Consider the following 16102-nt stretch of genomic DNA (forward strand, 5'->3'; position numbering starts at 1 on the left):
AAAACCTGGAGTACCTATACTTTTATTGGCCAAAATAGACTTTAAAACAAAGGTTATCAAGTTGACAAGGATACTACATAATGATAAAGAGAACACTTCAACAACAGGATATAATCTTCGTAAACATTTATGCACCCAAAAGAGGAGCACCTAAATAGGTAAAGGAAATCTTGATTGACATAAAAGGAGAGATTGACAGTAATACAGTCATAGTAGGGGATTTAAAAACCCAGTTGACATCAATAGATAGATCTTCCAAACAGAAAATCAATGAAGAAATAGCAGACATAAGTGACACATGACATTAGATGATTTTAATTAATATCTTCAGAGCTTTTTGCCCCAAAGCAGCATTTGGGGCAAAAAGCTCTGAATAAACATTTTTTTCAAGTGACCTCATGTTAGGACACAAAACGAGTATGAGTAATTTTAAGAAGATTGAAATCATATCAGTCAACTTCTCTGACCATAATGGTTTGAAACTAGAAGTGAATCACAGAAAACAAACAAAAAACTGAAAACATACAAAGACTTAGAGGCTAGATAGCATGTTACTAAACAATGAATAGGCTAACCCTGAGATAAAGGAAGAAATCAAAAGGTACTTTGCAACAACAACAACAACAAATGAGAACACAACAACCCAAAATCTGTGGGACAGAGGAAAAGCAGTCCTAAAAGGAAAATTCATAGCATTACAAGCTACCTCAAGAAACAAGAAAAATCTCATATAAACAATCTCACTTTACACTTAAAGGAACTAAAAAAAGAACAACAAACAAAACCCAAAGTGAGGAGAAGTGGGGAAATAATAAATGTCAGAGCAGAAATAAATGAAATAGAGTCTTTAAAAAAAGGAAAACAAAAGATCAATGAAACCAAGAGATGTTCTTTGAAAAGATAAACAAGACTGACACATCTCTAACCAGACTGATCAAGAAAAAAAGAGAGAGGACCCAAATAAATAAAATCAGAAATGAAAGAGGAGAAGTAACAACTGAATCCAAAGAACTACAAAAGATTGTAAAAGTATTATGAACAACCATATGACAACTAATTGGACAATTTGGATCAAGTGGATAAATTCCTATAAACATACAATCTTCTAATACTGAATCAGGAAGAATTAGAGAATCTGAATAGACATACTACAACTAATGAAATTGAAGTGGTAATCAAAAAATTACAAACAGACAGTAGCCCTGGACCAGATGGCTTCACAGATCAACTTTAACATTCAAAAAAGAAATAACACATCTCTTTCTCAGACTATCCCAAAACAATTAGGAGGAAGGAATACTCCCAAATTCATTTCTGAGGCCAGGATTAACCTAATTCCAAAACCAGACAAAGGCTCTATGAAAAAGGAAAATTATAGGCCAATATCCATGATAAACATAGGTGCTAACCTATTAACAAAATATTAGCAAAATAGATCTAGCAATACATTAAAAAGATTGTACACCATGGTCAAGTGGAATTTATCCTGGGAATGCAGGGTTGGTACAATATCTGCAAATCAATAAATGTGATACACCACATGAACTTAATGAAGAATAAAAACTACATGATCATATCAATAGATACAGAAAAAGCACTTGATTAAATCTGGCACCCAGTTGTGATTTAAAAAAAAAAACAACTCTCAGCAAAGTGACAACAGAGGGAACATACCTCACGGTAATAAAGGTCCTATATGACAAACCCACAGCCAAAATCATATTCAGTGGGCAAAAACTACAAATGTTTTTCTTAATATGGGGAATGAGAAAGGATGTCCACTTTCATCACATACTGTTTATTCAACATAGAACTGGAAGTTCTAATCACAGCAATCAGACAAGAAGAAATAAAAGACATCCAAATTGGAAAGAAAGAAGTAAAACTGTCATTATTTCAAGATGACATGATATTGTATATAAAGAGCCCTAAAGATTCCACCAAAAAAAACTACTAGAAGTGATAAATGAATTCAGTAAATTAGCAGGATGCAAAATAAATATTCAGAAATCATTTGTATTTTTATACACCAGAAATATTAGAAAGGGAAAATATAAATCAAACCCATGCACAGTTGCAACAACAATAAAAAAATATCTAGGAGTAAATTTAACCAAGGTTGTAAAAGACCTATACTCAGAAAATTTTAAGACACTGAAGAAAGAAATTGAAGAAGATACAAATAAGTGGAAGCATATACCATGTTCATGGATAGGAAGAATTAACATCATTCAAATGTCCACACTACCCAAAGCAATCTATAGATTCAATGCAACTCTTATCAAGATATTAATGTGTATTACATAGAACTGGAATAAATATTACAGAAATTTACATGAAACCACAAAAGTTGGAGGAATCATGCACCTGATATCAAACTATACTACAACGCCATAGTAATCAAAACAGCATAGTACTGACATTAAAACAGACATATAGATCAATGGAACAGAATAGAGAACCCAGAAACAACCCACGCAATTATAGTCAATTATATTTGACAAAGGAGGCAAGAACATACAATGGGGTAAAGACTGACTACATAGTGTTGGGAAATTGGACAGATACATGATAAAAAATATGAAAGTAGACCACCTTTTCATACTTTATTGAAGAATAAACTCAAAATGGATTAAAGACTTAAGTGTTAGACTCCAAACCATAGTAATCCTAGAAGAAACATAGGCAGTAAAATCTTGGACATTTCTCATAACAATGTTTTTTCTGATATATATTCTCAGGGCAAGTAAAACAAGAAAAAATAAACAAATAAAACTATACCAAACCCAGATTGATGAATCAAGATGTCGGCGGAGTAGGACAAAGGATTTCGCTTCTCTCCACGCGCCGGAGAAGGACCTGGCTGATCTGCGGAAGAACACAGCAGATGCTAAACTGGGACTCAGCATATAAGAAAGCAGGACTCCAGAGACTGTAGCGGACACTGAACGACCAGAAGTTGAGGAGAGGAGACGACCACAAATCAACAAGGTACGAGGGAGCAACACAGAGGCGGTGGCAGGGCCCCCTGCCAGGCCAAGCCAGGGCCCGGGCTGGCCGCCCCGTCTCTGAGAGCCGAGGGTGGGCAACACCGTCTCTGGGAGAGAACTGGTCACCGGCACCACCCATGTCTGGCAGGGCGCAGATTGGAAAACACCATAAGAGATCGGTCTTCCAGTAGTGGCAGAGAGAGGAGTGAGCATTCGGAAGCAAGCTCCGATAACCCGTGGAGTCAGGTTGCTGGCTTGGGAGAACTGAGAGTTGCCAGAGCACTCCCTGCTTCAAGGGGCCCGTGCCTGCCTGCGAGCAGTCCCGGGGAATCTCGGACTGCTGTCAGGGCCTCCAGAAGTGGGTCAGTTTCGAGCTCCATCCCTACTCAGCCGGCACAGATCAGCTCCATCCCTGCTCGTCGGTGGCGAGGCTGCACAGACCGTCTGCATCCTTGCTCAGCTGGCGCAGACTAGGAGACACTGTGAGTCAAACATTGATCTTCAGCTTGACCAGCTGCAAGTCGCTCACGCCTCCCCCGTTCCCAAGTGGCCCGAGCCATCGCTGGCGGACTCCTACAGCCGCGCGCGCCCCCCGGGCCCCTGGTTTCCTGGACCGCGGGTAGCGCGCACCTCCCCGGTCCCGAGGGGCCTCGGGGAACTGCCAGTCGCCCGTGCTTTTCCGGTGGGGCGGGGTCTGCGCCGACCCTCGGCTTGGGGAATTGAGAGTCGCCCAGGTGATCCCTGTGGCACAGGACCTGCACTGGCTGGCGAATAAATTCGGGGAGTCTCTGGCTGCTGGCTGGGCCCCTGGAAGAGAGCCAGTCACCAGCTTCACCCCTACTCAGTCGGCGCAGACAGGGAAACACAGGGAGTCGGGCTGTTGCTGTTGGGTTTGGGAGAATTGTGAGTTGCCCTGTGTATTCAGCCACAACACAGGGAAAGGTCCACACCCAAGCCTACGAGAACAAGAAAGCCAGGCTGGGAGCGTGCACCCTCATGTCAGACCAGGGCTGGGAAGCCTGGGAGAAAATCTGCTCTCAGTAGGGTGCGGGTGAGAGGCGCCAGTCTGGATCTTGGGGGGTACTGGCAAGACGAGTTGAGTGTACCAAGGCGCGAGAAGAGCCACAATAACAGCCCCTCAGGCTGCTGCAGTTAGTGAGACCAAACGGGTTGACTCGCTGGACACCAACCGGAGGAGTAGAGAGAGCAGAGAAGACCAAGATACCTACAGGAGACTGCACCACTGAATTCCACAGGTATCCTACCACAGGAGTTCACGCCATAAACTCAGGGTACCAGAACAGATCAATCTAAGAAGCTGAGGCCAACGAGAAGAGCAGCACAAACAATGGGGAGACAAAGAAACAATCCCCAAATGAAAGAAAAGGAGGAAGCCACAGAAAGAATGTTAGATGAAATAGAGGCCAGTCAACTATCAGATGTGGAATTCAAAGCACTGGTTATCAGGAAATTCAAAGAGCTTACAACGAACTACCAGAAACTACAGGGGAGCTACAATGAACTCTCCACAAATTATACCAGCATGAAAAAGGAAATAGAAGCCATCAGCAAAGGCCAAGAGGAAATGAAAAATACAATTTCTGAATTGAAGAACACAGTAGAAGGTATGAAGAGTAGGATTGATGAGGCGGAGGACCGCATAAGCGAGCTCGAAGACAAGGTGGAAAGAATCTCCCAGACAGACGAGGTAATGGAAAAGAGAATCAGAAAAAATGAGGAGAGTCTAAGAGAAATACAAGACAATATGAAACGTAATAATATCCGAATAATAGGAATACCAGAAGGGGAAGAAGAAGAACAAGGGATAGAAAACCTACTTGAAAGAGTAATAACAGAAAATTTTCCTAAGATGAGGGGAGAGAAAGTCACACGAATCCAGGAATCGCAGAGAGTCCCAGGCAGGTGGAACCCAAAGAGGCCTACTGCAAGACACATCATCATTAAAATGGCAAAACTCCAGGACAAAGAGAGAATCCTAAAGGCAGCAAGGGAGAAAAAGGAAGTAACATACAAGGGGGTCCCAATAAGGTTGGCTAATGACTTCTCAACGGAAACATTCCAAGCAAGAAAAGAATGGCAGGAAATATTCCAAGTAATGAGAAACAGAGGCCTACAACCGAGACTGCTTTATCCAGCAAGGCTCTCAATCAAGATAGAAGGCCAAATAAAGAGCTTCCAAGACAAAAGAAGTCTAAAAGAATACGCCTCCACAAAACCTGCTCTACAAGAATTACTAAAAGGGCTGCTTTAAGGAAAGGAAGGAAAAGAGAGAGACAGAGAGGAACACAGGTACATAAATGGCAATGAATAAGTACCTTTCGATAATAACTTTAAACGTAAATGGATTAAATGCACCAATTAAGAGACATAGAATAGCTGAATGGATAAGAAAGCATGACCCACACATATGCTGCCTACAAGAGACTCACCTGAGGACAAAAGACCACCACAGACTGAAAGTGAAAGGATGGAAACAAATTTTCCAAGCAAATGGACATGAAAAAAAAGCCGGGGTAGCAATCCTCATATCAGACAAAATAGACTTCAAAAAAAAGGCTATAAAGAGAGACCCAGAAGGTCACTTCATAATACTCAAGGGAAGAATCCACCAAGAAGACATTAACATCATAAATATATATGCACCCAACACAGGAGCACCCAAATATATAAAGAAAATCCTAGAGGACCTCAAGAAAGATATTGACAGCAACACAATTATAGTAGGGGATTTTAACACCCCACTGTCAAAAATGGACAGATCTTCCAAACAAAATATCAACAAAGATATAGCAGCATTAAACGACACTCTAGAAGAAATGGACCTAATTGATATATATAGAGCCATCCATCCCAAAGAAACTAAATACACTTTCTTTTCAAACGCACATGGAACATTTTCAAAGATAGATCACATGATAGGACACAAAACCAGTCTCAACAACTTCAGGAAAATAGAAATCATACCAAGCATCTTCTCTGATCACAAGGGACTGAAATTGGAAACCAACCCCACAGGAAAAAACCCAAAACACCCAAAATCATGGAGACTGAATGGTAGGCTATTGAACAATGAATGGGTCAAGATTGAAATTAGGGAGGAAATCAAAAAACTCCTTGAAACAAATGAAAATGAACTCACCACAACCCAAAATTTATGGGACACAGTGAAGGCAGTCCTGAGAGGGAAGTTCATAGCGATACAGGCTCACCTAAAGAGGATAGAAACATTTCAAACAAACAACCTAACCCAACGCCTGCAAGAACTCGAGGAACAACAACAAAGACAGCCCAGAGCAAGTAGAAGGAAGGAAATAACCAAGATCAAAGCAGAATTAAATGACATAGAGACTAAAAGCACAATTCTAAAGATCAATGAATCCAGGAGTTGGTTTTTTGAAAAGATAAACAAAATAGACAAACCTTTAAGTAGGCTCATTAAGAAAAGAAGAGAGAGGACACAAATAAACACAATCAGAAATGAAAGAGGAGAGATTACAACTGATACCACAGAAATAGAAAGGATTGTAAGAAATTACTATGCGGAACTGTATGCCAAGAAATTTGAAAACCTGGGTGAAATGGACAAATTTCTAGAAAAATATAATCTTCCAAAACTCAATGAAAAAGAAGCAGAAAACCTGAACAGGCCAATAACAGCAAATGAAATTGAAGAAGTAATCAAAAAACTCCCATCACACAAAAGCCCTGGGCCAGATGGTTTCACAGGAGAATTCTACAAAGCTTTTAAGGAAGAGCTAACCCCTATTCTTCACAGACTATTCCAAAAAATCCAAAAGGAGGGAAAACTCCCCAACTCTTTCTATGAAGCCAGCATCACCCTAATCCCAAAGCCAGATAGAGACACAACAAAGAAAGAAAATTACAGACCAATATCACTGATGAACATAGATGCTAAAATCCTCAACAAAATATTGGCAAATCGCATCCAACAATATATCAAAAAGATCATACACCACGACCAAGTGGGATTCATCCCGGGGATGCAAGGATGGTTCAATATACGCAAATCAATAAATGTAATACACGAAATAAACAAAAGCAAAGACAAAAACCACATGGTCATATCAATAGATGCGGAAAAAGCTTTTGATAAGGTACAACACCCATTTATGATAAAGGTACTCAGCAAGGTGGGAATAGAGGGAACATTCCTCAATATAATAAAGGCCATATATGAAAGACCTACAGCCAACATCATACTCAATGGGCAAAAACTAAAAGCTTTTCCACTAAGATCAGGTACAAGACAAGGTTGCCCACTTTCACCACTTCTATTCAATATAGTATTAGAAGTTCTAGCTGCAGCGATCAGACAAGAAAAGGAAATAAAAGGCATCCAAATCGGAAAGGAGGAAACAAAACTGGCATTGTTTGCAGATGACATGATAGTGTACATGGAAAACCCTATAGCCTCTACCAAAAAACTGCTGGAACTAATAAATGAATTTGGCATAACAGCGGGATACAAGGTTAATATCCAGAAATCAAAGGCATTTTTGTATACCAACAATGAAGCAGCAGAAGCAGAAATCAGGAAAAAAATCCCATTCGATATAGCAAAAAGAAAAATAAAATATCTGGGAATAAACCTAACCAAGGAGGTAAAAGACCTGTATGCAGAAAACTACACAACACTGAAGAAAGAAATCAAGGAAGACACAAATAAATGGAAACATATACCGTGTTCATGGATTGGAAGAATTAACATCATCAAAATGTCCATACTACCCAAAGCAATTTACAGATTCAATGCAATACCTATTAAAGTACCAATGGCGTATTTCACAGACATAGAACAAACACTTCAAAAATTTATATGGAACCAGAAAAGACCCCGAATAGCTGCTGCAATTTTGAGAAAGAAGAACAAAGTAGGAGGGATCACAATACCTGATATCAAACTGTATTACAAGGCCACTGTAATCAAAACAGCCTGGTACTGGCACAAAAACAGGCACATAGACCAATGGAATAGAACAGAGAGCCCAGAAATAAACCCAACTCTCTACAGTCAATTAATATTCGACAAAGGGGGCAATAACATAAAATGGAGTAAAGACAGCCTTTTCAACAAATGGTGTTGGGAGAACTGGACAGCTACATGCAAAAAAATGAAACTTGAGCACCAACTTACACCATACACCAAAATAAATTCAAGGTGGATAAAAGACTTAAATATAAGCCGTGAAACCATTAAAACCCTAGAGGAGAGCCTTGGCAAGAAAATCTCAGATATTCCACGCAGCAATATTTTTACTGATACGTCCCCTAGAGCAAGGAACATAAAGGAAAGAATAAACAAATGGGATCTCATCAAAATTAAAAGCTTCTGCATGGCTAAGGAAAACAGTATCAAGATACAAAGAGAAGCAACAGCTTGGGAAAACATATTTGCCAATGATACCTCAGATAAGGGTTTAATCTCCAAAATATACAAAGAACTCATTCGGCTCCACTCAAAGAAGACAAGCAACCCAATCAAAAAATGGGCAGAGGACTTGAACAGACATTTCTCCAAGGAGGACATACAGAGAATCCAGAGACACATGAAAAGATGCTCGATATCACTAGCTATCAGAGAGATGCAAATTAAAACCGCAATGAGATACCACTTAACACCAGTCAGATTGGCTATCATAAACAAAGAAACAAACAACAAGTGCTGGAGAGGTTGTGGGGAAAAGGGGACTCTAGTTCACTGTTGGTGGGATTGCAGACTGGTACAACCACTATGGAAAACAGTATGGAATTTTCTAAGAAAACTAAAAATGAACGTACCTTTTGACCCAGCAATTCCACTCTTGGGAGTATATCCTAAGAACCCTGAAACACCAATCCAAAAGAACCTATGCACCCCGATGTTCATAGCAGCACAATTTACGATAGCCAAGAGTTGGAAGCAGCCTAGATGCCCATCGGTAAATGACTGGATCAAAAAACTATGGTACATTTACACAATGGAATTCTATGCTGCAGAAAGGAAGAAGGAACTACTACCCTTTGCAACATCATGGATGGAACTGGAAAGCATTATGCTGAGCGAAATAAGCCAGGCGGTGAAAGACAAATATCATATGATCTCACCATTAACAGGAATCTAAACAAACCAAACAAGCAAGCAAAATACAACCAATGACACTCAAATATGGAACAGGCTGTCAGGGCCCAGAGGGGAGAGGGGAGAGAATCATAGGGGAAAAGGGAATGGACTCACATGAACAAGTATAAAAGACACATGGACAATAACTAAGGGTGGGGGGTGGAAAGGGGAGGGAGGCGGGGAGCATGGGGTGGGGGGCGGGCAGGGTTGGGAATATAAGACAGAAACCTGTACTTGAACAAGAATTAAATAAAAATTATATTAAAAAAAAATAAAATAAAAATAAAAAATAAAATAAAAAAAATAAAAATAAAAAATAAAACTATACCAAACCCAAAAAATGTTTTGCACAGCAAAGGAAACCATCAACAAAATAAAAAGACAACCCACTGAATGGGAGGACATATTCACCAATGATACATCTGATAAGGCATTAATATACATAATTTATAAAGGACTTATAAAATTCAACACCAAAAAAATCAAACAATACAATTAAAAAATGGTAAAAGACCTGAATAGACACTTTTCCAAAAAGGACATACAGATGGCCAATAGACATATGAAAAGATGCTTGACATCACTAATCATAAGAGAAATGCAAATTAAAACCACAGTGAGATATCACCTGTCAGAACAGTTATCATCAAGAAATCAACAAACAGCAAATGTTGTCAAGGACATGGAAAAAAGAGATCCTTTGTGCACTGTTGGGAATACAGATTGGTGCAGCACTTAAGAAAGCATTATGAAGTTGCTTCAAGCAATTAAAAATTGAACTGCTTTATACCCCAGTGATTCCACTTCTGGGAATATATCCAAAGTAATCTGAAATACTTATTTGAGAGGATATATGCACCTTATGTTCACTGCAGCATTATTTATAAAAACCAAGATTTGAAAGCAGCCTAAGTATCCATCAGTTGATGAGTGGATTTAAAAAAAGGCTGTGGTACAATTTATACCATTGAATAATACTCCACAGCCATAAAACAGAAGGAAATCTTACCCTTGGCGACAGCATGGATAGACCTGAAAAGTATTTTGCTAAGTGAAATAACCCAGGCAGAGGAAGACATGTATCATATGATTACATTTATACATGGAATCTAATGGATGAAATAAACTAGCAAACAAAATAAAAACAGACTAATAGATACAAAGAACAGACTGACTGATGTCAGTGGGGAGGAAGTTTGGGGAACTGGTAGGAAAAGTTGAGGGATTAAGCAAAACTCAACAACAACAACTCATAAATATGGACAACAGTGTGATGATCACCAGAGGAATGGGGGTTGGAGGAAGGTAGAATAGTTAAAGGGGCTATAAATGATGATGGAAAGAGACTTGACTTGGTGTGGTGAACATAAAATGCAACATACAAATAATGTATTATGGAATTGTATACCTGAAACCTATATAACTCTATTAACCAAAGTCACCCCAATACATTCAATAAAAAAGAAAAGAATTCTTTGCTAAATCCAAGTTAATAAATGTTTAACCTTAAGTTTTCATCTAAGAATGTTACTTCTTTTATGACCTAGCAAAGCAGAACACACTTTACTGCTTTATTATGTTTTAACTATTTTCTTTATGAAGACAGTCTTTTGAGAAAACTGGTCAAAGTTTATAATACAAAGTATTTAGTAGTTTTTACTGGTTAGAACAGATTTTGAGTCCCAGCACAATCACTGGGTTTTATTTTGTTTTATTTATATTGAACAATTATTTAATCTCATCTAAAAAATAGGAGTAATCTAATTTGCTGAATTGATATGAAGGTTGATTTACTAAAAGAATCAAATGCAGTGCCAGATAAATGGTGGTCATTCAATATAGAATCAATGTTTCTATAACTGATTATTTTATGAGCCATTTAGTCAGAATTTCATAGATGTAGTTAGACTGAAATTTTTCCACATTATATAAGGGGTTGGGGTTTTAACAGAATTTTGGTTTTTTTACAAATCTACTCACAAATTGTGTGTCAGGCTCATAGAAAAAGTATGGAAAGAAGTAAAGGTGTGCAAGTACTAAAATGAAAAATGTGTCCATTTGAGGAAGAACTGTTGATGTAGCTTGTAATTGGCTGTCTCTTCCCTATTTGATCAAAGAAGAGCCCTATGAATTGCAAGATGTAACTCCAGTTTCCTGATAATAGAATTGGTTTCATAGAGGTTAAGGGACTTTGTTTAAGTCACATAACAAATGGTAGTGAAACAGGGTGCAGCCAGGGGGCCCCCTAAAGAGGAATTTGTAATAGGGTCCAGAACTCAGGGTGTCCAGGAAATATTAAATATAGTATGTCCTCACCCCCACAAGTCTGAACTGGGGGATAAAACACATGGCACAGGGCCATTGAAAGTTGTTTTGCATAGCAACAGTTTTGCAAATAACCTCAGAAATGGTCATTTAACATATCTATAACTTTTAACTGGTTTCATGGATATGTTAAATAGCTCTGGCCATGCCTTGTGGCATGCTGCATGCCATGGGGCCATGCCTGCCCAGGCTTACTATGGCAGCCCAGAAAAGCTGGAAAAATATGGGAATGCTGGCAGGTATAGCTACTTGTGGGAGGAGTTGGAAATGGGGATACAGAGGAAGACTGGCACTGGGATTTAAACCCAGGCTCAGCAGCCAAGCTGGGGGAACTATGTAGCTTTGGGTGCCCTCTTTGTCATATGGCTTAGGAAGCACAAGAGACCTTGCAGGGAAGGAAAGGGGGAAAAGAACTCTTGCTGGTGGGCCATGAGAATGTGCCTTGTGGTTTTGGATTAAGAATTGGAGATCACAGCAGTGACACAGCTGGTGGTGCTGGGAATTGAGGGAGGCCTGCCAGTTGAGCACAGATTGCTGGGAAGAACCGGGAGCTACCTGAGCCACAGATTTCTATTTCTTTTCCTGAGATACAGTACCCCAGACTCGGCAAAGTGGGGAAGGAAGGACTGTGTATGTTTGTGGGTATTTTAAGAGACTTTGAGAGTTTAATGAAGACATTATGTAATTACTCTAAATTTGCATAACTTTCAAATAAATAGTTCCTTTCCTTTTCACCATTTCTGGCATTGAGAGCCACAATTCCCTGGTGGCTGGCAAGGGGAACATAATATAGGAGGACCCTGGGAGAAGGAAGGGTCTTTTCAGTAATAGTAACTCTTCCCCCGGCAAGAGTCCATTCTGTAACAGTAGAGCTGAGATTTGAACAATTAAACTCTGAGTTTGTGTGTTCATTCAGCAAAAATAAGTTCCATACTAGGTTCCAAGCATTCCTTTTAAATTCAATACCCTTATGTAGTGCAGTTGGTGTTCATTAAACTTTAACTTCATTGTCTTCAAACATCTCATTACTCATGAAAAAGTGATATTATGAAATTAATAGATTCCTTAAAAGTTATTTTATTTTAAACATTATTAAAAGGAATTCTGTAGCATTTTAAAAGAAACAGATATTGAAATAAAAATTTCTTCTAAGTTACTGGTAATAGTGAATGTTATTCTATGAACAGTTTGTTAAATAATGAAATGCACATAACAGAAGACAACTAATGATCATTTACACAAATGGGGTAGAAGATTCAATTTTGGAGAAATTAATCCAATTCACATTTGAAGGTCTTTTTGGTCTTATTTAAGACAAATATAGCCCTAGCTGGTGCAGCCCAGTGGACTGAGCACTGGCCGGCAAACAAATGGGTTGCAGGTTTGATTTCCAGTCAGGGTACATACCTGGATTTTGGACCAGGTCCCCATTAGAGGGTGAATGAAAGGCAACCACACACTGATGTTTCTGTCCTTCCCTTCCTCTCTCTCTCTCTCTCTAAATATAAATAAATACATATCTAAAAGATATTTTAAAGAGACAAATATAATTCAGTTAAATGATGGTAATGATTTAAGATTATATTAATATATTTTTCATCTCTGATCATATATTAGATGGTTACAAATCAAAAGAAAACCTTAAGCTATATAACTATATAACTATATAACTATATATATATATAACTATATATATATATAATTTGACATTCATACTTTATTTACAAGCAAATGAAGACTGTCCCCTGTAAACTCTAATTTGGGATGAGAAGAGCAATAGGGAGAAGTAGTTGCTGGCTTCAGAGTGATGAAGGAAGTCGATCCAGCTGTTTCTTTAAACAATGGTTTGGTTATTAAAAAGGAAAAAAAGTGAGTTTTTTTCATTTTGTATATGTGAAAGATTCAAAAGAAACATGACTTCTCAAAATTCTAGTCTCCAAATATGTGAGATGACCAGAATGTCACTTTCATTCAGTGACAGCCCCTGCTCCTCAAGAGCAATAGCCTCTGAACAAGAATTAATACTCATCAAGAGTATCTGCTCGAGGAATGGAGAGACCTCGATCTTTCAAAACCTGAACTTTCAGCTTGTTCTGCTATTCTACCCCTTGTTCTAGGATTTCTTCAACAGACACTTGCTGAAGGGGTGTGTCACTCTCCTTTTCCAAGTGTATTTCTCCTCGTTTATAGTTTCTCCTAGTTCCCACATTTTCTCCTCTGACCACAAAAATCCCTCGAGGAATATCACCGTATTGTTCGCCCACATGAATGCGCTCCACAGTCTGATGTAACACTAAATTAGCAAACTGATCAATGCTCTCAAAAATCCTCTAAGTGTCCTTCAAGCTGAAGCAGAATCAAGTGCTTTTGTCGATGTCCTCGATGAGGCTGGAGGTGCCTGGCATGTAGTTCACGCTGAGCTAGGGCTGCGGTGTAGAGTGGCGAAGGGCCAGCGTATTCTTCCTCCTACCGAAGTCACTGCCTCGGGGGACTGGACCGAACACAGACAGGACTGCACTCCTGCACCGGCTTTCGGGGGGGGGGGGGGGNCCACACCGGAAACTCCTCCGTGTTATCCCCACCCACTTCCTGTAAACGGTGGTCTTCCTGAAGAGGCGGAGCGGTCCTATAGTTTCCAGATGCTCAGTCTCTGTCCCTGAAGAGAGGGAAGAGGAATCTACATGGTGTAGGTGTTGGGGGGAATGTATTCTCCCTTCCAAGGAGCGCAGTGCTGCCCCTCGTCTCCCTGCTTCCTCGACCCCAGAGTTGCGGACGTCAGTTCCTCAACCCTCAGGACATGGCAGCCAAAGGCTATAAGTATATTCTTTAAAAGAGTTTTCTGTCTGCAGTAGTGCCCCTTCTTCATTCTGGGCTAATATTAAGGAATGTGTATGTATAGGACTGGTGGTAAACTTGCAAATACAAGGTGATGAATAATCATCTTCAAATGTAAAGATGAGACAGGTTAAAATGTAATCAGAACAAGAGTTAGCAAATTCTCACATTTCTAGACTTCAGAAATAAGGTGCCAATAACAACAATTTTGGCCTAGTTTCTCTGATCATAGCCTTGGCATACTACCTGACATCAAGTTCAACTTCAATTTCATTCTAGAATTTAGAGACAATTCTTCGAATTTTGATTTTTTTTTACTGTTGTTCAAGTACAGTTGTTTCCATTTTCACCCCACCTTGGCCCCCTCCCCACCCATCCCTGCCTACCACCTTTGGTTTTGTCCATGTGTCCTTTAAACATGTTCCTTGGTGGCCCTTCCCCTATCTTCCCCCATTATCCCTCTCCCCTGTCCCCAGTAGATCTGGGTGGAAAATGAGAATTTGCTCATCTAACAGATTCCCAGGCGATGCTTTGAGAACCACTGCACTAGAAGGACTCAGCTCCCCTTCCTACGAGCATCATTATTAGGGCACAGTTCTCTGGGAAATACGGCCTATAATTTCATGCAGAAGAAAAATTAAAGAATAGATGACCCTTTGGTCTCTAGACTTGACTGAATGATTATATTAACATTGTGTGGGTTATTACCTTGCTAGTCTCTAAAATCTTTAAATTATTCAAGTTAGCATTTCAGGTAGGAATATTTCACTGTCACATTAGACAAGTGCTGATGTGAGAATTCTCATGTTACTGGTTACCATAGTTCATTAGCTTAATGCTGTGAGGTTGTTCTTGTTGTCCAGGATAGCATAACCAAAGTAGATGGTTAGATGTAGATGTAGAAGTAGTGTAGATGTTGGTCCTTCTCCTGGACTGTGGCCTTGACTTGGTTACTGGCATTGGGCCCTCTAACAGGGATTATCTGCCTCTCTTGTTGGTGATAGAGGCAAGTTGAGAGCGGAGATGGAACATGAGCCAAAAGAATTTGGAAGAACCTCCCTGCAGTCTATAAAAAACCCACTCCTCTGGTGTGCTTCCCCTGGAACAGACCCAGCAACCAAAAACAGTTGAGAGTACCTGCCTTTTGGAAGACAGGATGTCTTGAACATGAGATTATGATATTATTTCTATAGTGCAGAGAACAAATATTAGCTTGTTTAATTATAATAGCAAATGTTCTGTAAGAGTACTGGCTATTATCCTTATCATATAATAGATGAGGAAATTGAAGCTTGTTGAAGAAGTTCAATAGCATTCCAAAATTTCACAGTAAGTATCAAAATCAGGTGAAAAGCCCAGATTAAACCTCCAACTAATAGGCAATGGAGTTAGAAAAGTAATACCCTTATGTCTTAACTGTCAAGGCTTTGAGAGATCAGATACCTAGTCACTTCATTCATTCACTCATCCACCAGGCATATTCTATATGCAATTCATCATGCAGTGTATTTTGAGAGATAAGAAGATAAATTGTCCAAAAGATGTTACCTGAATAAATTAGTTGTCCTTTTTTTCTAAATGAAAGGTCCTACATATTTATTATTGAAGCAACCTATTAATGCAAAGTATAAACACAAAGAAGAAAAAACAATAAAAACAAATGTCGCCCTGGCTGGCATAGCTCAGTGGATTGAGCGCAGGCCTACGAACCAGACGATCGCAGTTCGATTCCCAGTCAGGGCACATGTCTGGGTTGCAGGCTAGTTCCCAGCAGGGGCCAGTTCCCAGCAGGGGATGCAGGAGAAGCAAT

General features: G+C 39.4%; 1 pseudogene; it reads right to left on the bottom strand.

The window, feature by feature from the left end:
* Nucleotides 1-13332: 13332 nt before the first annotated feature.
* Nucleotides 13333-16102, bottom strand: part of LOC118992925 (U6 snRNA-associated Sm-like protein LSm1) — an 88167-nt pseudogene continuing 85397 nt past the window's right edge.

The sequence above is a fragment of the Sturnira hondurensis genome, unplaced genomic scaffold (genome assembly GCF_014824575.4).
Source record: "Sturnira hondurensis isolate 20B ecotype Veracruz unplaced genomic scaffold, ASM1482457v3 Scaffold0008480, whole genome shotgun sequence".
NCBI classification, from domain to species: Eukaryota; Metazoa; Chordata; class Mammalia; order Chiroptera; family Phyllostomidae; genus Sturnira; species Sturnira hondurensis.